At 41.5% G+C, this 27070-nt stretch overlaps 1 long non-coding RNA gene across 2 annotated transcripts in view; it reads right to left on the bottom strand.

Moving 5' to 3' along the window:
- The window catches only part of LOC116549938, a 200493-nt gene that overhangs the window by 170254 nt on the left and 3169 nt on the right, over nt 1-27070 (bottom strand). The gene's annotated exons all lie outside the window — the stretch shown is intronic.

The raw sequence follows: 27070 nt of genomic DNA, 5'->3' as shown, positions 1-27070 counted from the left end.
GGCTGGTCTCGAACTCCTGGGCTCAAGCAATCTGCCTGCTCTCGGCCTCCCAAAGTGCTGGGATTACAGGTGTAAGCAACCACACCTGGCCCTAAATCTTTAGCTGTGAAAGTAAACAACACAGTCAGTCATCTCCCTAGACACCGTCTCACTCCCTTTTTTCTGTCTCTCTTACACGCATGAACACAGAGAAAAAGCTTAATGTCTACGTAATGAATACCTAATGGCAGTACTGACACAGTCAGAGCCTCTGCCCCCTCCAGTCACTTACGATCTGTGCTATCCATGGTGAAGGCACTCAGGTGTCCCTCCCTTCTGCTATCCCTTCTCATCATGACCTTTTTGTCTATTCCCTGCTCACCTCCCACGCACACTGCAGAACAAGGCTACATCATCAGAGGCCGCCCTATTTATTCAAAGATGGTGTTACTGAGAACAATCATATCTTTTTCTGCTAAAAAGAACTTACCAACAATAGTTCTTTTTTCATAGCATAAAGACTACTACTCTTAATTTGGAACCATAGTTATCATTGCTATTGTGGTTTGGTTTAAGTCTTAAATGGACCCGACATTTCTTCTTGAAAGGAAAATAGCCCTATCAGAAAAAAAAATTAATATAATCATCATACCATGTGACAGAGAAAACTCACATTTAATGTCTGGGGTTGTCAGTGTTTTACTACACAACTCTTTGGTCCATTTAATCTCAAATCCTTACACAAATCTTAAAGTACACTATTGTCACATAAAGACATTTTAAAATTATTTTTATGTTTTTGCTACAACTCTGGCAATTATTTTACTAATCTGAAAACTGATTAAATGTATGTTACAGATACAGGACATAAAATAATACTAAATAAGGTCAGGTGTGATACCTTGTGCCTGTAATCTCAGCACTTTGGGAGGCTGGGGTGAGAGTGGGTGGGTCACTCGAGGACAGAATTCAAGACCAGCCTGGGCAACACAGCAAGACCCCATCTCTACAAAAAATAAAAATTTAAATAAAAAAAAAATCTTTCAACTTAGTATTTACATTTGCTGCTTGCAATTTTAATTATATTTATTATATATTAATTGCATCCCTGCAAGTTCAGTTAACAAAGTATATGAATAATCAAATCACGCTTGAAGTTGGGAGGTAAAGGAGAAGAAAAATAGGTCTTTGTCTTGGATCATGATCTTAAATCTTACGGACCAGAGAGAAGGGAAAGGAAGGGAAATGAATGGGGCTGGAGGAGCACACACATGAGGATAGTTAAAAGCAATATATAAAGTAAAAAAATAATAAAGTAAGTTGATTTAACACGCAGTTAAAAGAGTCCCTGAAAAGGAGTGAGATAAAATCCTCCTCCATTACCCTCAATCCAAGAGCTGAGTGGAAGTGGAAGTGGAAGTACGGGAAGTGCCCAGTCCCATATCACAAAAAGATACCATTCCAGGGAGGCCTGAGGGTACTATCAGGAGGCAAGATGATGAAAGATCTCAAAATCTGAGTGGTGAATGGTATGCCAGCCCCTCATCCTCCCACCTCAAGCACTTTGTAAAAAGTTAATCGTCGAATTAAATGTTATAATTCAATTTCCAAAATTGCTCTACTCCACTTAAACTGCTGTCACCTGTAATAATCTTGCAAGTAAACGCATCCATTTCCAACATCATTCTCTGTGAATTCTGAAACATCTCAAGCTCTTGATCACACTGCTTTTTTCGGCCCCCCCGGGAAGCCAACTGGCTCTTCTTTCTCTCTAATGCTACAGATCCAACTCCCCTTCCTAATTGTAACCCAAACCATGGCTTTCCCCAAAGTCACTGCTCCGATATTCTCTATATACTCAGTCCTTTAAAACTTAACCATCACGGGGAAGGGATTCTGCTGCATCCTTTCCATGGGTCCTCTCTCTGCCCTCTCACTGCCCCCAACAACTCAATCCATCACTGACTGCTAGACCACATCACTACGATCCACCTCCTGTTTCTCCCTTTCTTCCATTCATCTTTGACATTACTACCATATTAATCTTTCTCTGGATCCAAGACTTTTTCTCCTTTTCAAAATTATACCATCACTCCTCTTTAGGATAGTGTAGTGGTTGTAAAATCTGTTCCCAGGTTCTCTGACATTCTTTTTAAAAGGTGAAACCTAGCTCCCCTCCCCTTGAATGTGGGTGAAATTTATTGGCTTGTGTCTAAAGAACAGAACATAATGAGAGCGATGGTGGATGATTTCCAAGGCATGATCAAAAAGGGCATTCAAGCTTCTGTCTTGTTTTCTTCAATTGCTCAATCTGGGAAGTGCAGCTGCCATGTCGTAAGGACACTTAACCCTGTGAAGAGTTGGGAAGGAACCGAGGCCTCCCACCAACAACCAGCACCGACTTGCCAGCCAAGGGAGTGCACCATGTTGGAAAAGGATCCTCCAGCCCTAGTAAGGCCTTAAGATGACTGAAGACTGGCTAATATCTATTTAAAAATTATTATTATTATTTTTTGAGATGGAGGCTCTCTCTGTCACCCAGGCTGGAGTGCAGTGGTGTGATCTCGACTCACTGCAACCTCTACCTCCCGAGTTCAAGCGATTCTCCTGCCACAGCCTCCCGAGTAGCTGAGACTACAGGCACATGCCACCACGCCTGGCTTACTTTTGTATTTTTAGTACAGACAGGGTTTCATCATATTGGCCAGGCTGGTCTCAAACTCCTGACCTTATGATCTGCCTGCCTCAGCCTCCCAAAGTACTGGGATTACAGGTATTATTTTTTCATAGAGATGGGGTTCTGCTATGTTGCCCAGGCTAGCCTCAAACTCCTAAGCTCAAGCAATCCTCCTGCCTCAGCCTCCCACAGTGCTGGGACTAGAGACATAAGCCTCCACGCCCAGCCCTGACTAACATCTTGACTTCATTACAAGAGACCCCAAGCCTGAACCATGGTTAATCTGATCCCAAATCTCTGACATACAAAGTTTGTTAGAGATAATAAATGTTGATTGATGTTTTAAGCCACTACATTTGGGGATAATTTGTTACACTACAGTAAGATTAGTAGTTCAGAAGGCCTCTGCTGCCAGTGTGACAAATCCAAATGCTTCCTTTGGCCACTCAAGGCTGTCCAATAACTGCCCTTAGTTTGAGTACAGAAACAGAAACTGTGTGTGGGCCTGTTATCTCACTGACCTCACCCAACATGGTGCAACTCTGCCTCTATTTTAGCCTATGCCATTGTCACATGAAATGTCCTTTTTGGTCCTCTCCACTAAACTAAATTCAGCAGTTTCTTCTAGGCTCAATTTAACATCTACTTACACAAGATTCTAAAAAAATATACATTTCTTGAGGCAGAGTCTCGCTCTGTCACCAGGCGCCAAGCTGGAGTGCAGTGGCAATCTCGGCTCACTGCAACCTCCACCTCCAGGGTTCAAGCAATTCTCCTGCCTCAGCCTCCCATGTAGCTGGGACTACAGACGCGCACCACCACGCCTAGCTAACTAATTTTTATATTTTAGTAGAGATGGGGTTTCACTACGTTGGCCAGGATGGTCTCGATCTCTTGACCTTGTGATCCGCCGACCTCAGCCTCCCAAAGAAAAATATTTTTTAATGTACATAAACATGTCTGATTTCCAAAACTATATTATAGTTATTTAAGATAGAAATTATGACTTCTGCTGCTTTCATTCCCCCTTACTAATGGAATACCCAGACATAACTTATCATGGATCATTTTTTAAAATGAACCATAGATCAACATATACTGACCTGTTCAGCTCTATGTGATATATTAAGTGGAAACAAAGCAAGTTGCACAAAGAAAATTGAGTACTTAAGAATAAATTTTAAAAGAAATGTATAAAACACATCTGAGGAAAACTTTAAAGCATTCCTAAAAAGACACAAACAGAGTTTAACAAATAAACACCTCTTATATTTGGACAGAACAAGTTAACATAAAAACGTCAGTTCACCATAAGTTAATTTATAAATTTAATGTAATCCTCATAAATATATCAAGTTTTTTTACGGAGATATACAATTGTTATTGAGCCTCGTACTGAAAAATAAATGTGTAGTAACAGCAGGAAAACACTAACGCACTAGAGGGAAGGACGAGTCCTTACTGACATTAAATTATATCTAAAGCCTCCATCATGAAAAGTGTCTTCAGACACACGAACAGGCAGGCAAACCAACAGAGTAATACAGAAAGTTCAGAAACAGAATCAAGTGCAGATGGAGTTTTAGTACTGTATATGATAAAGGTGGCATCTAAAATCACCAAGGCAAAAACTATTTAATAAATGATGTTTGATATTGTTGGGCTATGTCTCCACCCAAATGTCATCTTATACTTCCCGTAATTCCTACCTGTCATGGAAGGGACCTGGTGGGAGGTAATTTAATCATGGAGGTGGTTACCCCCATACTGTTCTTGTGATAGTGAGTTCTCATAAGATGTGATGGTTTTTACAAGGGGCTTTTCTCCCTTTTGTCAGCACTTCTCCACGATGCCATTATGTGAAGAAGGATATGTTTGCTTCCCCTGCTGCCATGATTGTAAGTTTTCTGAGGCCTCCCCAGCCATGGCTCAGCTGTGAGTCAATTAAACATCTTTTCTTTATAAATTGCCCAGTCAAGGGTATGTTTTCACAGCAGCATGAAAATGGACTAGTACGATGTTAAAACAATTGGCTAGCCATTGGAAAACCTCATACCATATACCAGAATAAGCTCCAAATTATCAGGGATCTAACTGTAAAGCAATGAAGCCATACTACCACTCGAAGGGGAAAAAAATGTGAATTATCTAATCTTGATGTAGGAAAAGGTTTGCTAATTACAACTCAAAATTGGGAAGACTGAAAGACTGGTCATTTGACTACATAATTTTTAAAAAATTTCTGTATGGCTAAAAATACTCCATTGTAAACAAAAGGCAATAGATAAAATGGAAGAAAATATTTGTATCATATCACACACAAAGGAGTAATAACCACGAAACAATTCTTAAAGACAAAAACAGAAAAATGGGTAATGGACATGAGAAAATACATACACACATATATATTCACATATACTCATATATACACACACACACACAAATATTCACATATACTCATATACACAGACACACACACGTATATACCCCTTAGACATATTAAAAGATGTTCAATTCCACTCACAGTGGAAGGAAGATAAATTTAAATTACACTGAGATGCTATTTCTCAACTATTGGATTGGCAAAAATTAAAAAGATTCACTCTAGTCCAGGCTATGGAGAAACAGATACTCTCATACAGAGCTTCTTGGACAACTGGCTGATTTTAGAGCTCAGGCAGAGAAGTTACGCAGGGAGGATCGTTCTGGATGCACAAGAAAGAAAGAATATGTTCAAAGAACAATGGAGATGTGTCAAAAGACACAGGATGTGGCTTGAACCCTACTGGCCGAATCTTAGATAATTTGAGCATCAAAATGCATAATAATAAACTAAGACTAACATAAGAATCCATGAATATGCACTGAAATAAATAAATAAACGAGAGCCAAGAGAGGGCTCTTTTGGGGGGAAGAAAGCCAACTGTAAATAAATGAAGAGGAAATGATGGACTTCTAAAAATCGCCATTAGGCGACCATCGTAAGAATAAATGACTCACACAAGCATCAACAGATTTTAAAAGCCTAGGGTTCAATGTGTGAGGAGTAACAGGACATTAACAAAATGTAAAAATATCATTCCACAAGACAATTGTTACTGGAAAAAAGGGAAGGAAAACTTTCCTGAGAAAAACTGGAAATCTGACAGAAACCTGACCTTAGCCAAGGGATCTATCACCAGTGGTGTGACAGACATCGCGTGCCTCTGTATATGATGCACTGAAAAGAACACAGTGTCCCTCATGCAGCATTTCTGTGGAAAAGTGCAAAACCTGAATACAGGCATGAGGAAATAACAAACAAACCGCTGTTGAAAGACACCATGTAACATTGCCTAGTACTCTCCAAAAACGTCAAACAGAAAGACTGAGAAGCTGTTCCACACTAACTAAATGTAACATATGATCTGGGAATTTCTTACTATAATTTTGGGGATAACTGACAGAATCTGAATAAGTTCTACAGTTAGATGACATTATGGTATCAGTGTTAATATCCTAATTTATTTTATTTATTTAGAGACGGAGTTTCGCTCTTGTTGCCCAGGCTTGAGGGCAATGGTGCGATCTTGGCTCACTGCAATCTCCGCCTCCCAGGTTCAAGCGATTCTCCTGCTTCAGCCTCCCCAGTAGCTGGCATTACAGGCGCATGCCACCAAGCCCAGCTAATTTTTGTATTTTTAGTAGAGACGGGGTATCAACATGTTGGCCAGGCTAGTTACAAACTCCTGACCTCAGGTGATCCACCCACCTCAGCCTCCCAAAGTGCCGGGATTACAGGCATGAGCCACCGCGTCTGGCCTATTTATTTTTTAAGATGGAGTCTTGCTCTGTCACCCAGGTTGAAGTGCAATAGTACAATCTCGGCTCACGGCAACTTCCACCTCCTGGGTTCAAGCGATTCTCCTGTCTCAGCCTCTTGAGTAGCTGGGATTATAAATGTGCACCAACACGCCCACCTAATTTTTGTAGAGATGGGGTTTCAGCATGTTGCCCAGGCTGGTCTTGAACTCCTGATCTCCAGCGATCTGCCCGCCTCAGCCTCCCAAAGTTCTGGGATTATAGGCGTGAGCCACTGTACCTGGCCAATATCCCAACTTTGGGGAAAAAAAAAAAATTCAACAAGAAGGGGAAGAAAGTTAAATTGCATTTACATGCTATTCTTTAAAAAAGATACATACAAACATACATATCTTTAATGATATATGCAAATGTATAGAGATGACTTTTCTAAGCACAAAGCAAAGGTGAAATCATATGTATTGGTAATGGTGATAAACTATTCCTAAGTAAAGGGGTTGGGGTGTGATTTGGGAGAGGCAGATAGGACTAACTAGTAAAACAAAATTTTTACAACGTAATTTTATAATTACCAAATAAAGTGGTGACATTACGGGAGGTTACTATCTTCTACTGTTTTTCAATATTTTTCAAATGCAGAATAGTCATTTACAAAAAATGTTGCTTTTATTCGAGACAGAACTTGAAATCAACTAAATTCACTTAACAACATTCATAAATGACCTTAATTCCATATTAATGTTCTCATGTTAACACCAGCTGTTTGAGTAAATACAGGAACAGATGAGATTATTTCTATCTCTTTATGTAATAAATACAATAAAGAGAGAATACAATCTGTAAAGACTGCACATATTCTCCAAGAAACAAACTTACAAGTGTTCGCAGCACTGTTCACAATGCAAAAATCATGAAACCCAAACATGAGCCGACAGCAGAATGGAGAAATAAACTATGGCATAGTCATACAATGGAAAGCTAAACAGCAATGAAAATTGATCACCTTCAGCTACATGCACCAGCACTGTTAAAAGATCAAAATCCTAATGTTGAGTATAAATAAGAGAGGTACAGAAGATGTAAATACACCCAGTATGATTCTGCTACAGAAAGATAAAAAACAGGTGAAACCAAACATTGTTCAAAAATGTATGTGTAACTTTTTTTTTTTTTGAGACGGGATCATTCCCTCACCCAGACTGGGGTGCAATGGCACAATTACGGCTCACTGCAGCCTCAGCCTCCAAGGTTCAAGCAATCCTCCCACTTCAGCCTCCCAAGGAGCTAGGACTACAGATGTGCACCACCCTGCCTGACAAATTTCTTAATTTTGTAAAGACAGGGTCTTGCTACGTTGCCCAGGCTAGTCTCGAACTCCTGGGCTCAAGCAATCCTCCTGCCTCAACCTCCCAAAGTGCTGGGATTACAGGCGTGAGCCACCAAGCCCAGCCTGGGCTCTTTTTTTTAGGCAGGATAGCCCCGGAAGGAAAAGAGTTCTCTATCAAATCCTCATGGCTTGATAGACAAAGAACCTGAAAATATCTAGTTCTTTCCCATCTTATTTCTATGCTCACCAACAAAAGTTCTGATCCAAGATTTATCCTTTCAATAAGTCTACAGCTGGCCACAACCCATCTCCTACTGCCCATTAAGACACTGGAGAATTCAATCTCATGTAAGCTTGCTTGGCTTGGATAGCTTTATTCAGTCTCACATCTCCATCCACCCTAAATGAGTTGATAAAATCAAATTTCTTCACCTGCCAAGTCACACCTGGGACTCCTGATCAAACAGGGCAGAGTTCCTCTCTTCCTGAAGTCCTGCCTGACAGCAATGTAACCACCACTGCTGAAATGTTAACTTTCCAGAAGCATCTATCAAGGGCAGATCATCTGTCTCCATTAACCACAAGATGCCTAATGGACACTGTGAGCAATTCAACACTCAGTAATTAACAAACACTGGCCTTCAAGGGAAGAGGCTCTAAGTACCAATCTATAACTTCATGTTAATCATTAACAAAATAGAAAATAAACTATGGCTGAGTTAACTCCGAAATTAATGTCAACCTTTCATGCAACACCTGAAAACACCGAGAGAATAATTTTAAAGGGTAACTATAAGTTCATCATATAATTATATAAATATTACCACACAAACTAATCAAACTGCTATCAAATAGACATAACTTACTAATACATTTCTAACATCTACTCAGTAAGTTTTTTTTAACCTTCATATAATCGTCAGTAAAATCTAAGAACCTGTCTTTCAAAAAATAATTATTAGGCATTAGAAACATTATAATTTTTTAATTGAAAAAATAGGCAGACATTATTTCTAAATGTTCATTTTCTCTTAGCAGCTTTTTTAACACACCACCTTTTAGCCTGAAGAATACTATGAATAGGCTGCACGCAGTAGCTTACTCCTATAATCCCAGCACTTTGGGAAGTGGAGGCAGGCAGATCATTTGAGGTCAAGAGTTCAAGACCAGCCTGGCCAACATGGTGAAACTCCATCTCTACTATAATAAAAACATAAAAATTAGCTGGGTGAGGTGGTTCATGTCTTTAATCCTAGCTACTCTGAAGACTGAGGCACAAGAATCACTTGAACCTGGGAGGCAGAGGCTGCAGTGGGCTGAGATCACGCCGCTGCACTCCAGCCTGGCGCCTGGTGACAGAGCATGACTCTGTTTCAAAAAAAATAACAACAACATGAATACATCAACAAGCAAACTCCAAATCCCTGTCATGAACTTCTGTACTTTTCTACTAAAACAAACTACAAAATTCTTGTTTCTCATTCTTAGAGGAGGATAAAATTATCCCTTTCTCCAAGAGGAATAAACAAATTTCTCCTACACCTTCCTTTGTGCTTTCCCTTATGAAATTCCCATATTTCCTGGGTATCAGATTCCCATCAAGCCTCTATTCTCCCCACTAGCAGCTCCCGAAAAAATACTTTCTTACACCATGAGCATCTCAGTCCAGCCACTGAGTAACACAAATAGCCAATTTCCCTTTGTCATGGACTGAAGGCTTGTGTCTCCCCAGAATTTGCATATTGAAACCCTACTCCCTAATGATAAGATTAGGAGATAAGGGTCTTTGGGAGGTAATTGGGGTTAGATGAGGTCATGAGGCTAGAGACCTCATGAATGAGACTGGTGTCCTCATAACGGTCCAGAGAGCTTGCTTCTTCTCTCCACCATGTGAAGACCCAGGGAGAAGGCACCAGCAAGCTGACTCTCACCAGATACTGAATCTGCCAGCACCTTCATCTTGGATCTCCCAGCCTCCAGAGCTGTAAGAAATAAAACTCAGTTGTTCATAAACCAACCAGTCTACCACAGTTTGTTACAACAGCTCTAATGGACTAAAACGCCCTTCAAAACCAAAACGATGATCAATTTTTTTCTCCATTGTCCTTCACATCTCGTTCTTCAAATCTCTTTAGGCTGTAGAGAGAAGTATGCTCCTACACGGTACAGAGCTAATAATGGTAACAACAAAAGCCTATGTGTGCTTCTTTATCGTGTATTTTTGAATAACATAGTCACACAGTTCAAAGAGCAAAACAGAATATAAAAGGTAAAAAGGGGTATTCAAAGAAAAGTCCACCTGTCCCCAGCTACCTAATGCCTTATCTCAAAGGCATGGAATATTATGGTTCTTTTTCTATCCTTCCAGAGATATTATATCTATATACATGCAAATGTTTGAAAATTCTTTTTTACATTCTTCTATGCCTTGTTCTTACTCAGGGTTTTATTATATACCAGATCAGAATACAATGAGCTTCTTCTATTTTATGGCTACATATGACTCTTCAAATATGCATAAACCTGTTTCTGTGGCTCTAGCCTCGTCACACCAATTTATTCAATACATGTGGTCCCAGCCAAGTCTGATTAAAAAAAAATAAATATTCCCTCATGTTTAAATATTTTTCATATATTAAGCCAGGTTATCACATCAATTCTAGACTTCCTGGGTATGATAACCGTTTTGCAGGTATATACAGAAAACAGTCCTCCTTAGCATGTATTTACAGGTGAAATATGTTTGCAACTTACATTAAACTGATTAGGCAAAATAATACGACTATGCATACTTACCACATATGGTTCAAAATATACACACACTTGGAACATGCCAGCAAGTACAGCAAAATGTTAACTAGTGAATACAGGTGGAGGGTATACAGGTGCTCACAGTATTATTTTTTTAAGTATGAAATTTTCAAAATATTATAAAAGCTTTATTTATTTTCAAAATAATTAAAAAGGCTGTATTATTTCCCAGTGGGAGGGGGGGTACAGTTCTCTCTCATTTGCCACTGTGAGAGAAAAATAAAATCTCAGGTCCCCAAACTCACTATGCCAGAGGGAAAGTTAAGCCTGGAAGCTGAATCACAAAATATTGCCGTGCTTTTGTTCCCAAACAGCTGTAATTTCACATGCTTACTTTATCTTAGGTAAAATGTAGATTTACTGAACACAAGACGAATGCATGACTTCTTCCCCCACTCCTTTCTTTTCACATGTAAAAATGCAGATTCGCACAGCAGCTGTCAGAGCCTCCCAAGAATGTGACCATTTGCTCACTGCCTACCCACTCTTTTTTTTTCTTCCCCTCCTGCTTTCTCTTTCCACTTTAAATATTGAAGTTCCCAAAATGCTCTTCGGAAAAAGCACAAGACACAGAATCTACTGTGACTTAGGTTTCTTTTTTGGGGGCGTGTCCTCAACCTTGGCAAAATAAACCTCTAAATTGATTGAGATCTGCCTTTGTCACTTTTTGGTTTATACCACCTTAAAACATACAGTGAGTGGTTCTTTCCCAACTCCCAAGCCTGTGTCCTAACCTAGCCCAACCACTTCCCTTGCATTCTCCCAAAAGAAAATTAAATGAGTTCTTTTAGCTTTTTTTTTTTAAGATAGAGCCTTGCTCCGTTGTCCAGGTTGGAATACAGTGGCGCAATAGCTCACTGCAACCTCCACCTCCCGGGTTCACACAATTCTCTTGCCTCAGCCTTCTGAGTAGCTGGGACTACAGGTGCACGCTACCACGCCTGGCTAATATTTTGTATTTTTTTAGTAAAGACGGGTTTCATTGTGTTGCCCAGGCTGGTCAAGAACTCCTGAGCTCAGGCAATCCACCCTCCCTGCCTCCCAAAGTGCTGGGATTACAGGCATGAGCCACCACACATGGCCATTTTTAGCTATTCTTAACTACCCGTCCTTCGAACTGCTCAGATTCCTGGGGTCCTCCCCTACTGCTTTGCCCCTTCTCCCTTTTCACCCAGAACATTCTCTCCAGGTACTCAGACACTTAACTGCACCTCACCATTTCATGGCCTACGTATTGGGAACCCAGCTAGAGAGTAAGCACCTACAGCAAAAAGCCCTAGATGAACAATTCTTTTGTAATTCCCACGGCACCTAACTCATACCATGCACATGAGAGGTATTCAAAAGGTGTTCATTGAAAGTATAGTTTTGTTGTTGTTTCGAGACAGGGTCTCACTGTCACCCAGACTAGAGTGCAGTGGCATGATCACAGCTCACTGCAGCCCCGGCCTCCCAAGCCTAAGCAATCCTCCTGCCCTAACCTCCTGGGTATCTGGGCTTAGGCACACGCCACCACACTTGGGTAAAGACAAAGTCTCACTGTGTCACTCAGGCTTGTCTCAAACTCCTGGACTCAAGCAACCTTCCTGCCTCAACCTCCCAAAGTGCTGGGATTACAGGCGTGAGCCACTGCACCCGGCCTAGAATGGGCTTTTTAAAAACAAAGAAGGACGTAGGAACTACTGCTAAACAATGGGGAAAGGTCTCAAAGCTCACGGTGAGAGTCTTCTCAGAAAACACCTCTAGTCTTGTCGGCTTTTCTTCAGTACTTTATACTCATCTTTCCTATCCTTCCACATTGTTACAACTGTCTTCTCTCTGCCACAAACAATGCCAGATTATCCTACTAAGAATGGAAAAACCTGCTCCACAACTACAAATAAAGCAACTCTAGAAGTTGGAGTACCAACATTCTCTTAAATTTTACTTATATGATAAGACTACTCTTTAAGACGGTAAGAAAAGTATAAAGCACTTGAAAATAGTACCTCTGAAGAAGGTATCCATGGATTACTCCTGCACAGTACCCTGCCAGCAGTTTGAAACTAGGGAAGACCTGCCTTTTAAAGGATGTTAACTTCAGTTAATCAAGACAATGCTAGAGACATCTGAATACAGAGGCAACTAGCACGGTGACTCAGACAACCTGCGTCTAACAATAACAAGCGTTGAAAAAGTTGACTTACCAACAAGAAAAAACAGGAATGCTACTAAAAAAATAGGGATGACATCTACTTAAACTGAAACTGCATAAACCTACAACAGGAAGAATTGAAACCTATTTCATTTTTTCACTTGATGATGTCATGGAGTTCAGAAGGACCTAAAATTACAACCTCCAGAAAATTAAGATCCAAAGAGGTTAAACACATCTAGTCCAACATCTCCTAACTCAGAAATTAAAGTCAAAGCTTGCCTGAAAACTCAAATACAGTGGTCTTCTCATGTTATTCTGTTCACTTCACGTCTAAATTTCCTAACCTTTTCTTTCTGCCCACAAAGCACAGAGGACGGTGAGGTGGAAGACCTAATTGTGGTCAGCTACGCTGTGAACCAGGTGTGTAAGTTTCAGTAAATTGTCTCATTTATAAAATGAGAAGATTAAATTCAACGAGCTCTGAAAGCCCTTCCAGCTAGAATACACTGTGATCCTTGAGAGTGGCACAGGTCACAGTTGCATATTTCACACAAATTTGACTCTGCCACATTGTAATTATAACTTGGTATGTAATACTAAACTCGTTTATAGTTTTAAGAAATTTAAAAATACTACTTTAACACAAACTATATCTTTGTTTACCAAAAATTTCCATCTGTAGAAAGGAATCCTGAAATTCTACATATTTGTTTATTATCAAATATTCAGGCAGACTGTTCTTTAAACTTCAATCTGAAACCTATTTGAGTGCCTATTTAAATTTGAAAGTCTAAACTCCAATCTGAAATCTATTTGAATGCCTATTTAAATCTGAAAATTTAAACTTCTATCTGAAATTTATTTGAATGCCTATTTAAATATCCAAAAAAGATTGGGAAGTGATACATTTCACATACCTTTTCCATTCAACCTGAAATACGCTGTATAAACATATTAAACTCTTCAGAAATAATTTGCACTGGCCGGGCACAGTGGCTCATGCCTGTCATCCCAGCACTTTGGGAGGCGGAGGTGGGTGGATCACCTGAGGTCAGGAGTTCGAGGCCAACCTGGCCAACATGGTGAAACCCCATCTCAACTAAAAATATAAAATTAGCCAGGTGTGGTGATGCATGCCTGTAATACCAGCTACTTGGGAGGCTGAGGCAGGAGAACTGCTTGAACCCAGGAGGCGGAGGTTGCAGTGAACCAAGATCGTCCCACTGCATTCCAACCTGGGTAACAAGAGTGAAACTCTGAGCTGGGCGCCGTGGCTCTCGCCTATAAACCTAGTACTTTGGGAGGCCTAGGCAGGTGGACCACCTGAGGTCAGGAGTTTGAGACCAGCCTGGCTAAGATGATGAAACATCATCTCTATTAAAAATACAAAAAATCAGCTGGGCATGGTAGCGGGCACACAGCTACTCTGGAGGCTAAAACAGAAGACCAGCTTGAATTCAGGAGGCAGAAGTTACAGTGAGCCAAGATCGTGCCATTGCCCTCCAGCCTGGGCAACAGAGGCAAAACTCCATCTCAAAGAGAAAAAAAAAAAAAAAAGAAAAAAATAATATGTACCAGGATGCGATTTTACAGACTATAACATCAGAGTAAAATTTGTCTTTAGTTCTGGACTGCTATTAGGCTAAAAAAAAAAATGCCTACGGTAAGTGCAGGACGTTTAGCGGGCTATCCATATGAGGAGTGGAAGAAGGTAAAAGGAAAAAGAAGAGAAAAAACAGAAAAGAACCAAAAAAGACAAAAAAGGAAGGAAACTGAGTGAGTAAAGAATACAGGAAAAAAAAAGACAATAAACAGGGAGGAAAAGAATGGCCCAAAACTGGCTTGCTGACAAGCCAGGGCCAGGGCGGGCCTGCATCCACAAAACGCTCAGATGCATTCCAGACGTACTCAGAGTTTTTTGGTTGCTTTGTTTAATTTTGGACAGAAAGTTTACCCAGAGGTGACATGTTTCCTTGTGCCTGCTCCTAGACTCCTTGTTGAGGATGAGGATGATTCCAATGCTTGAAAAGAAAGAGTCCACAGTCCAGAATGCTCTAGATCGGGCAGGGGGCGGGGGTTCCCCAAGCCCCGGGCTATAGACAGGTACTGGTCCGTGGCCTGTCAGGAACTTGGCCGCGCAGCAGGAGGCGTGCAGTGGATTCGTGAGCAAAGCTACACCCGTATTTACAGCTGTACCCCATCACTCGTGGTACTGCCTGAGCTCTGCCTCTGTCACATCAGCAGCAGCATTAGATTCTCACAGGGGCACCAACCCTATTGTGAACTGCCGACGTGAGGGGTCTAGGCTGCGGGCTGCTTATGAGAATCTAATGCCTGATGACCTGTCACTGTCTCTCATCATTCCCAAATGGGACCACCTAGTCGCAGGAAAACAAGCTCAGGGCTCCCACTGATTCTACATTATTGTGAGTTGTACAATTATTTCATTGTATATGACAATGTAATAATAATACAAATAAAGTGCACAACAAATGTACTGTGCTTGAATCATCCTGAAACCACCCTGCCCACCCATCCATGGAAAAACTGTCTTCCACAAACCAGTCCTTGGTGCCAAAAGATTGGGGACCGCTGCCCTTGATGACTGACTTACAATGTCCAAGACCGAACATGTTTTTGAGGAGTCATCTTACCAGAGCTTACAGCTCTTACTCCAAAAGAGCATGATGATCAAAAAACACGTTTTACGAAGATGGGCATTATGCGATTATTTTAAAGCAGTTCAGTGCTTTAAAACAACAATAAATGCACTCAGAAGGCATCCATCGCCAGCGGACGCTTGGGAGCCACCGGGGTTTCCCTTCACAATGCAGGACAGTTTTCTGGGGTAAGGGGCTGGACCACTGAGACACAGAATGAGCCCAGGAAGTGCCGCCACTGTTTCCCACACAAGAGCAAACGCTCTTCAGTCATTGCAAGGCATGATTTCTCATACAGATGATTCCTTTTAAAACTTTTGAGTAGGCCAGGCGCAGTGGCTCACGCCTGTAATGCCAGCACTTTGGGAGGCCAAAGCAGGCAGATCACGAGATCAGGAGTTTGAGACCAGCCTGACCAACATGGTGAAACCCTGTCTTTACTAAAAATTAGCTGGGTGTGGTGGCATGCGCCTGTAATCCCAGCCACTCAGGAGGTAAAGGCAGGAGAACCACTTGAACCCGGGAGGCAGAGGTTTCAGTGAGCTGAGATTGCGCCATTGCACTCTAGCCTGGGGGACTAAGGGAGCCTCCGTCTCAAAAAAAAAAAAAAAAAAAAAAAAGAACTTTAGAGCAGTTCTGCTGTTTGGATATTTCTGTTGTTTAGAATCCCAAATAGCATCTTATTTTTAAAAAACATGTATCTCAAAAACATTCTGCAGGTGACATGAAATGACCGAACAGCGTACTAATTAAGCCTATAAAGTCCTTGTTCCAATCTACTTGTCAGGTAGTAACAGAGATATATGGCAAAGAACAAACTCCTGTTTCTTTTTCAGAAGAATTAATAGAAAGAATCTCAATTTAGAATCCCTTAAAAGGGGGAGCAATGGGGGATTTTATATCTTTTTCCATAAAAATAAAAGACATGTAAGCAGAATTAACTTTTTGTAAGCAAAGAGGCATAAAACTACAGATTTCAAAGATAAAATCCAAAGAAAGGCTATAAACGGCATTAAAAAAAATCTTTCATTTGTTATTAAAATACCTGAATTTTCAGGCAATACATGCTAAAAATACAAGGATCACCACAAATTATTTTGGAACTGAGCCCATAAAAAGTAGGTATTATAAAATTCTAAAAAGTTAAAAAATAAGAATCACTAAAGGAACATGAATGACACTAAGGACAAAAGTGATTAAATACATGTTCTTAGCTTAGCAATAACTAATCTCTCTGGAAACATAAAAAAGATAAACAGAGATTTAAAAAAATAAACAATATGTGCATTGAATGCATGATACATCAACACAAAAGCAGACAGCAAAACAACTGTCAGTGGCCTTGACAATGAACAGATAAGTAGCTTGGCGAACGCAACGAAAAGATTCAGTACTAACAAAAATGCCCCTAGAAATAGGACACTAGCACTTATGGTCACAGGCCACGCACAGTTTTGCAAAAGAAAGATCTGAAGTGGCATTTTTTATGAGCTGTGTAAGAATTAACAGAGGTATGAAGAAGCAGGTTCCCAGAAACTCCCCTAGTGGTTTAAATACCATCACCAAAAGAATGTCTTTAGAAGGCCACTGCCTCCTTCATGGAGATGAAAAGCATCGGAATATTTCACACCTTTGTCAGCAGCTTTTCTAAAGTGGAATCCAGGTTCAATATTTGGGTCTTCTAACGTAGATAGCACGATAAAAGAACAGTGCCCTTGTGACCCATACCTAACTCCTGAAGGAGAAGAGGGCCAGCCTCACAGCAGGCAGTCTAATTTAAAGAGTCCAAGATCTTTTTACCTGGGGACTCAAAGGCATCACCCCTACACTCAGACCAGTCTTGAATACTGGGGACCTTTCAACATGCTGAAGTGCTCCTGTGACGGTCTACAACCACACCACCATATGAATACTCTCAATCACAGCATTTCAGGGCTAGAAAGACCTTTTTCCATTCAACCTCTCATTTCAGATGAGCAGAGAGAATCAAATGCTCATGCAGGGTTCCATAGCTAGTTGGAACCAGAAATCCAGTGGAAATATTGTAAGCAAGCCGTCCAAGATGCAACCCAGGACGGCTTTGAGTGTGGTTCAATACAAATTCATCAACTTTCTTAAACCAGTATGAGGTTTTTTTTCTTTTTTCTTTTTTTGAGACAGTCTGGCTCTGTCCCCAGGCTGGAGTGCAGTGGCACAAGCTCATCTCACTGCAACCTCTTCCTCCCAGGTTCAAGTGATTCTCTTGCCTCAGTCTCCCACGTAGCTGGGACTACAGGCATGTACCACCACGCCAAGCTAATTTTTTGTATTTTTTTAGTAGAGACAGAGTATCATTGTGTTAGCCAGGATGGTCTCGATCTCCTGACCTCGTGATCCACCTGCCTTGGCCTCCCAGTGTTGGGATTACAGGCGTGAGCCACTGCACCCGGCAGCAATTTTTAGTGTTCGTGTATTTTATGTGTGGCCCAAGACAATTCTTCTTCCAACATGGTCCAGGGAAGCCAAAAGATTAGACACATTGGAGGTGCAGCACAGTATCTAACACTACCTCAATACTTTTTCCACCAAAGTACGTAAAATCAGCCACAGCCCAGAAAGAGAACTTCCAGCATGAAAAAGAGGAAGAGGAAAATGTAGAGGAAATCTACGAGGTGGGTTTTGGCCAACCGCAAGTCAGCATGGGATGCTGGACGCCTGGCTGTGCGAGGAACAGAAAGGTGAGGAGTTGGAAGAAAGGAGCATGAAGAGATGGGAGAAGGCAAAGGCAGACGCTGCCATTTAAGCGCTAGTTTTACTAAATACAAGAAAAAAGAACTGTCACATTCACATCTTAACTCTCTAAAGCACAGGAGCCTTTTTAAAGGGCTTGAGGAAGCGGCAGAGACAAACTCCAGGAAAGCCTGGGGAGGCGATCACACAGCAGCTCCCTGATTCACTGATTCAGAGGTGGTCCCAGCATCTTGATACAGAAACTGCCAACCCCACTGTCAAGTCTGAAGAATTCACAACAGTCTCACAGATTTAGTTACCAAGATCATGTCACAGATACGTATTGAAGTCAAGAAATGAGCACGGATCTGGGTAGCAAATCACATGTATTTCTTTTCAAAATCCAAAGCTGTGTCCATGAAACATAGTCTTAAATCAATTACACACGTGCCAAATCAACTCTAAGATTTTACGGTTCAATTCTTTTATAAAAGCAGTGAGACAATAGAGAATTTCAAGATAAAACTAAAACTGGTAGTGTGAAAAGCAGAGTCTCATGGTCTCGGCCCAGCTTCATGATCTGCGCTATACAAATGATTTGCTTCCTAATCCATAAAGCATGCCTAGTAATAAGCGTCATGTGTGCCTTCCAGAAACTTGATTTAAACAAGGTAACGATCATAAAGCAATCTAAAAATGTAAGCACTGCATGAATTCTGGGCGTAACTTTGGAAAGGCATTTGACACCAGTCAAAAAATAGCATCTGGTTATATTGCGAAGTAGTCACCAGAAACAAAAAGGAAAATACATTAATTTATTATTTTCAAACAAAGAACCCTGTGCTGTTGACTAGTCTACACATAGTTAATATGTCTTTTAAAAGTTTTAGGACATTTAAAAACTTACAACATTCCATTTTTATCTTTTCATTCCCTACTCACCAATCTCTTCTGTTTTACTTCTCTGCTTTCAGGTCAAGTTACATATACATTTCCTTCAAGGTCTTACTTTTCTTTCCTCTCCAATAAATCCAGTTGTATCAGAATACTGTCGCATCTCACTTTGACTCACCTCAGACCCTGAGTCCATCTGATTCTTGGCACCTGGAAGTCTGGTTTAACATGGAATGCTTCCAGAGAATGCCTTGTAATCTCCATCAATGCCTCCCCAAGACCTTCCCTCCCCACAAACATAAACCCTAAGAAAGAACACTGTGCTTGCTATGCAAAGGCCTGCTTTAAGACAGGTCTCCTAGTAACCCCACTCCCTTTCCTACCAGATTCCAGCCCCACAGTCCCCTCATTTAGAAACTACAGAGCCACCACTTTTCTCCAAGGTCATCGAAATCAGGAATGACTGTGCCCTGACCTACTCGTACATGCCCCTCAAGGGCATTTCCTTCCTGCAACCACGATTCTTACACGAAGCAGTTATCTTCGGGCGGTGTCCAAGTTAATGCTGTCACAGTCTACTACGGACCCAAATCCATGGAGTTTTGTCCAGAAAAAAACTATGTCTCATGAAAATCATTTTATCTAGTGAGTCCGCAACTATATAATGTGCTGCATTATGCTCTGTGGCTGCATATTAAGACTACATGCGTTGTCATGCACCTGTAGTCCCAGCTACTCAGAAGGCTGAGGAGGGTGGATTACTTGAGCCCAGGAGTTCAAGAGCAGTCTAGGCAATCTAGCAAGAGCCCATTTCTAAAAATAAATATGTCAGGCATAGTAGCTCACTCCTGTAATCCCGGCACTTTGGGAGGCTGGGGCGGTTGGATGGCTTGAACCCAGGAGTTCGAGACCAGCCTGTGCAACAAAGCAAGATCCCGTCTCTAGAAAAAACATTTTTTGTTTAGCTGAGTGTGGCGGCGCACATCTGTGTGCCAGCTACTCGGGAGGTTGATGTGGGAGGATCACTGGAGCCCAGGAGCTTAAGACTGCAATGAGCAATGACTTTGCCACTGCACTCCAGCCTGGGTGACAGAGTGAGACCATTTCTAAATAAATAAAAGGCACTTAGTTAGATCTAATACAACATTTAGGCTTAAGGAGTAGCAAATAGTTTTGTTATTTAATAAAATCAGAAATAGTTTAATATGGCCGGGCACGGTGGCTCACACCTGTAATCCCAGTACTTTGGGGGGTGGAGGTGGGCGGATCACCGGAGGTCAGGAGTTTGAGACCAGCCTGACCAACATGGAGAAACCCTGTCTCTAATAAAAATACAAAATTAGCCAGGCGTGGTGGCACATGCCTGTAATCCCCGCTACTCTAGAGGCTGAAGCAGGAGAATTGCTTGGACCTGGGGGGCGGAGGTTGCAGTGAGCCCAGATCATGCCATTGCACTCCAGCCTGGGCAACAAGAGCAAAATTCCCTCTCAAAAACAAAACAAAACAAAAAAAAGAAATACTTTAACATATTTTAACGGGATTTGTATTCTACTTACCTAAGTAGGAATACCCAATCTGAAGTTTAACAGACCCAGTATTTTTAGAAAACATATGGAGTTCTCAAGAAATTTTCAAATAAAATTAATTTAATTCATTTTAAACTTTTACAACTCAGTCTGCCATGGAGCAATTTTTAAATGACCTAATCCTTTAGAAATCAAGCAGGGGCCGAGCGTGGTGGCTTACGCCTGTAATCCCAGCACTCTGGGAGGCTGAGGTGGGCGGATCACGAGGTCAGGAGATTGAGACCATCCTGGTCAACATTGTGAAACCCCATCTCTATTAAAAATATAAAAAATTAGGCGGGTGTGGTGGTACACACCTGTAGTCCCAGCTACATGGGAGGCTGAGGCAGGAGAATCACTTGAACCTAGAAGGTGAAGGTCGCAGTAAGCCGAGATCACGCCACTACACTCCAACCTGGGTGACAGAGTGACAATCGGTCTCAAAAAAGAAAAAAAAAAGAAATCAAGCAGTGATAACTGCTAAACTTGAAAAGGGTGGGGAGGTAAACAGGCAAAAAAAAAAAAAAAAATCACAGAACTTTAGAAGAGACTGTCTATCCCCAATGGTTCTCAAAGTGTGACCCTCTGGCCAGCAACATTAGCATTACCTGAAAACTTATAAGAAATATACATTAGTGACCCCACCCTAGACCTACTGAGTTAGAAACTCTGGGGTGGGGCCCAATAATGTGTGTTCTTCAAGTGATTCTGAAACACACCAAAGTTGGTGAAACACGGGTTCAATCCAACCACTCCACTAATGGGAAAGAAGTGAAGCCAGTAACATCCTCAAAACTCTTACAAGTTAGTGACCTTCAAAATGATTCTTAAACTATATATCTGAATCCAAGGAGTCCCATAGGATCTTCTAGGTAAAAAGACATCCTGATCTTTTGCAGCATTAATTCTAATATCATTACTATCTCCTCAGATACAGGCAAGTATTTTTGTCATGAATAATTTACATTTAATACATTAAAAAAAAAAAGACTTGGTCGAGTGCAGTGGCTCATCCCTGTAAATCAACACTCTAGGAGGCCGAGGGGGCAGGCCACTAGAGGCTAGGAGGAGTTCAAGACTAGCCTGGGAAACATGGCAAAACACTGTCTCTGCAAAAAAAAAAAAAAAAAATGGGCCGGGCACGATAGAATATGCCTGTAGTCCTGGCTCCCTGGGAGGCTGAAGCTGCAGGAAGCCGAGATCATGCCACTGCACTCTAGACCCCGTCTCAAAAAAGACAGATAAAAATTTTTTAAATAAAATAAAAAGGACTTCACATGACTGACCTCTCTACAAAAATGACAACTCGAATCTCACAGGCTCTTTCTGTTTGGTTGGTTGGGTTAACTTTTGTTGCTATTAGCAGTGGTGGGTTTTGTCTTGTGATGACTGTGTTTTGGTTTGGTTTCAAGGGCAACAGCAGGAATTGACGGAATACGTGGTTGATATTTTGTTTTTGTTTGGGGCTTTTATTTACTTATTTTTTTTGCCCCACCCAGAAGGTTCACACCAAAGATATCTGTAAAGTAAGGAGTAAAGGGCTAGAAACTGCTTAAAAGAGAAGTCTTCCCATTTTATCTTGGAATATATTCTATGACTTTTTTTAAAAAAAAAAGAGACAACAGATTTGTATTTCCAATTGTGTTTGACTTACTGTATGATAAAATTACTTTTCATTTGTGGAACATGTAGCGGCAGAAAGATAGGAAGACAACAGTCATCCTAGGAACAAGCTGTTGTGGATGAAGACAGGCCTAAAACCCAGACACACAAAGTGGCACAAAGTAGGTTAAGTCTGATGCCTCGTATAGACAGCAGAATATGTGTGTCGCCTCTTAAAGGTACTAAACCAAATATTCGGCTACATCATCAACCCCCAATATAGGATCTACCACATGAAATAAAATCTACAGCTTTTGGTGTTAGGGCTCTTATTCGAGACAAATGTTTGATGTGTCTCACACCTTTAATACATATATGCATCTCAAAGCCCAGCAGTGGTCATCTACACAATTAAACACGTTTCTATTTACATTTAAATATCCTGTTTGGCAAGCTTCTAACTTGGGTGCTAGGATTACCATAGGAAAAAAGTCACAGAATACATGAGATTTGGGAGCTGAAGAAAGAAACGTTTCCATTCCTGTTTGTCGTGTTTAAGCTGTTTTGTCAATGTCGTGCCACACTAGAGGTAATATTTTCAGTCCTTTTTTCAGACTCTATTAACATATACAATTACCAAACAAACTTTGATTTTACAACCCAAACTTTCTGACTAACATAGTTCAGTGCATGATTTTATTTTATTTCCTCTGAAGAAGTTATCATGGGCCGGGTGCCCATGTCATCCCAGCACTTTGGGAAGCCAAGGTGGGCAGATTACCTGAGGCCAAGAGTTGGAGGCCAGCCTGGCCAATATGGTGAAACCCCGTCTCTACTAAAAATACAAAAATTAGCCAGATGTGGTAGCATATGCCTGTAATCCCAGCTACTCGGAAAGCTGAGGCAGGAGAATCTCTTGAACCTGGGAGGTGGAGGCTGCAGTGAGCTGAGATCATGCCACTGCACTCCAGCCTAGGCGACACAGCTAGGCTCCATCTCAAAAAAAAAAAAAAAAAGTTATCATGGATGAGTGCACAAAGCAGTAGAAACTACTTTTATTTGATTTGTACTTCCAACTCTCTGTGTATGACCTAAGCACCAAATCTTGTGACTTTATTTTTCAATCTGTCATCAAGTAAGTGTAACAATTCCTACTACATATCTCACAGGAAAGAAATCAGAGTCACTCAGTTAACAATAATACCCGTGGATAGAATGCATTCCTTGGAAGAACTATAAAGTCAGTGGTGTTGTTACTGGTTACTTCTCCTCCGCTCCATCATACAGCCTCTGAAGCTAAACTGGAGGTTAAAGTTAATTGAACATTCATTCATTCATTCAACACATATTTATGAGCACTGATAGGTGTTGAGCAGTATATTAGGCCTTCCAGATAACAACGGTCAGCAAGACAAGCACAGTTCCTCCTCCTCACAATGCATCTCAGAAAAAAGTACTGATCAAATTCACAGGAATTTCATTCAGTTTATATGGCAAGGGCTCACATCCATTTGTAAATAATTACTCATAATCGTAATTACTAATAATCCCTCCACTCAGCTCCTGAAAAGGGGGGACCACATGTACTACATGGAAAGCCACAGAACACATGAATGCTCCATAATATGAAGGCCCCACATAGGCCAAAAATATCACCCACTAAGCACCTTATAATCTATGAATGGGAAGGATGGTGTGAGGCCCTAGAAGATGACTGCAGACTTTTAAAGGCTGAATACCTTAGCCTAAATGTTGACCTGTCAAATCCTAGATTTAAACACAGACATATCCTCTGGAACTGTGCCATCCAATACAGTAGCCACTAGCAGCTATTTACATTTATCAATTAGAAATTCAATTCTGGCCAGGCACAGTGGCTCATGCCTGTAATCCCAGCACTCTGGGAGGCAGAGGTGGACAGACTGCTTGAGCCCAGGAGTTCGGAACCAGACTGGGCAACATGGTGAAACCCCATCTCCACTAAAAATACGAACATTAGCCAGATGCGGTGGCAGCCACCTGTAATCCCAGCTACTAGGGAGGCTGAGGTGAGAGGACTGCTTGAGCCTGGGAAGTAGAGGTTGCAGTGGGCCAAGATCGCACCACTGCACTCCAGCCTTGGTGACAGAATAACACCCTGTTTTTTTTTAAAAAAAAAAAAAAAGAAAAGAAAAGAAAATTCAGTTCATCAGTCACACTTAATGTGCTCAATAGCTGTAAGTGGCTAGTGACTACCATGCTGGATAAACACAGATTTTTATAAATCATGTCTATCTTCTCCAAAAGCTCTGTGGGACAGTGCTGCTCTAAAATACCTCTGTAATACTCAATCTGATAATTACAGCAATGAAATGCGATGAAGCACCTGTGCTCTGTTATGGCACATAAAAGCATGTCCACTGGTAATGTAGTACTAATTCTTCCTTTCCAAATAAGTTGAAAAGTAAAAACAACCTTGGGGGTATCTCTCCCAGCATACATTAGTAACCAAGGAAATTCACACCATCCAATCGGCCAATGAAGGATGAAATTCACAAACAAGTGAAAAACTGATATTTTGCCTCTTCCTATTTCTTTGTTAACGTGTTACCAGTATTGTGTCTTTCCGTGTAAGTTTCTTCTTGGGGCACTTTTAGCTGTGTTTTTAGGCTAGCAACTAGTAGACATAAGGAGGTGAGGACAGTTCAGAACGAAGATGAGTGATTCAGGAAAACACTGACACAGATAACGCTACTTAAAAGGAAGTAAATTTAATTGTGAACTAATGCAATAAACTTAAGTGCTCACTGTGTGCCCGTGATGTGCAGATAAACAAGTCACCATTCCCACCTTTGAAGAGCCCAGTTTAGTAGCCGTGTCCAATACGTAACAAACACAACGAAATATGCTGTGATATAAGGCAATAAAACAACCATATATACAATGCAGAGATGACGCAGGAAGGATATTTTTTAGATGGTTTATGAGGAGAAATCAAGGAACATTTCCTGAAGGAGCTATCCAAGAAGCAGAAGAGCAAACTAAGCAGAGCCGTCCACAGGAACCCTAAGTGGTTTGGCAATACAGGAGAAAAATGTGTTTGGTGGTAAGGAAGATGTGGGTGGACAATGGGAGGAGGGAGACAGGGCTAGAGAGCTATTTCCACACCAGACCACAGATATTCATGTTCTGGTCAGGTTTGCCTGAGTGGGTCTATAAGCTTTCCTCACCAAAACTGCAAGTAATATGAAAATCAATCCCTAAAACATGATGAATAATATACCCATGCCTGCCATACAGATAATATTTGACAGCAATCTGTAAAAATATAAAGTTCTTTGTGACACGGTACCTCTTAATAATACATATTGGTCACAAATACACTGTAGCTAGGATCGTTTGTTTTCAGGGTGAGACTGTTTACTCTGAGTTTTCTCTAGAACTTCTGTACAGAAAATACCAATGAAATGGACTATTCCCATATCTAAATGTCCCACCAACAGTTTATCTGATCAGAAGACAAATGAAACAAATTAAGGGGAGAAAGGAGATGTAACCACCATTTCTGTAATCCAAACCAGTTTTTTTCTCTCTAAAATTCTAATGGCAGAATTTCTGCTACTCTGTACTGTACTGCATTTCTGGGTACATCCAGCTGTGACCACACCACAAGTGTATCGCATCCAGTAACCTAAACCACTCTTGTGGTTGCTCACGTAAATACTTGGAAAATATTTGCCTCTTTCGGGCTCTCGCATTCACTTTACACGTATGTTCGTCTCAAAAACAGAACAAGAAATTCCAGAGAACCAATTCACTTCAAATTACGGAGATCCCCTCTCTCTTCGGTCCACAGTAAACTTCTGTAAAAGGTCGTCTACAGTCCTTAAAGAATCATCAAGTAACTTTCCTTCCTTATACAAGCAAAGTTTTTCAGACAAAAATCTTAACAGTAGAAACATACCCACATAAGCAAGCTGGCCCTTAGACAAACATAACTACTATTATTCACACAAACACGGGGCCCTTAAGCAAAGGTACATTTTCCAGGAGACATACGACTGTTTAAAGTAGCGGTTCTAAACTCGACCTCTCTAGGTCCTGGATCAGGGCAGTCCTCCTTGATCAACTCTCAAACTCTGAGCTTCCACTCCCCTAACTGTAAAACAGAGCTAACAGTACTTCTACGAGTAGAACCATGTTTGGGTAGCCACAGTATCTGACACATGGAGACCCCACTGAGTGACAGATCAATACACGTTAGCTATTTCAGCTATTTTTCCTGTTTTGTCCCTAAATAGATATGCTTTCACAACTAGCTATCACATCAAGCTGGTTACTTCTATAAATTCTCACTCTGCACGAAAATCACTTAGGGGGAGGAGGGGATTAAAAATACACTGTCCAGGCCCTATAGGATGTGGGTTCAATTGATCTGGGATTGAGCTGGGTGTCAGAATTCTTTTTAAAGCTCTCCAATTGGTGTAACGGGCAGCCAGCCTTCAGAAGTACTCGGAAGTGCCTAAGACGTCCCCCGATATGCACACACCACCTGTAAGATCCGAGTTCTGAGCCGAGCAGCGAAGGCCGGCCCTCCCGCCTGGACGAGGCTCCCCGAGGTGCTGCGACTAAGAAACCGCCACTGCTCGCCGAGGAGCGCCAAGCGCACCAGCCAGCGCCGGGCCACCCGCGCGCCCGGGCTCCGTCGGGGGCCACACGCCCCCCTGCGCCCTCTTCGTGGCCCCCGCGGGCGCCAGCCCCTTCGGCCCGCGTCACCGCGCCCTAGCCTCCCGCGCCCCGGCCCCCTCCCGCCCACAGCACGTGACTCGACACGCGCCAGCTGCACGCGGGCTCCATCAAAACAAAAACAGAGGAGACAGCCGGGCGGCGGCGGGCGCGCGCGGGGGCGGTGGCGAGCGGGCGCGCCCC

The sequence above is a fragment of the Sapajus apella genome, unplaced genomic scaffold (assembly GCF_009761245.1).
Source record: "Sapajus apella isolate SASKATOON/1434 unplaced genomic scaffold, GSC_monkey_1.0 scaffold7, whole genome shotgun sequence".
Lineage (NCBI taxonomy): Eukaryota > Metazoa > Chordata > Mammalia > Primates > Cebidae > Sapajus > Sapajus apella.
Note: the sequence above shows the minus strand (reverse complement) of the source record. Positions and strands in the feature narration are given on the sequence as shown.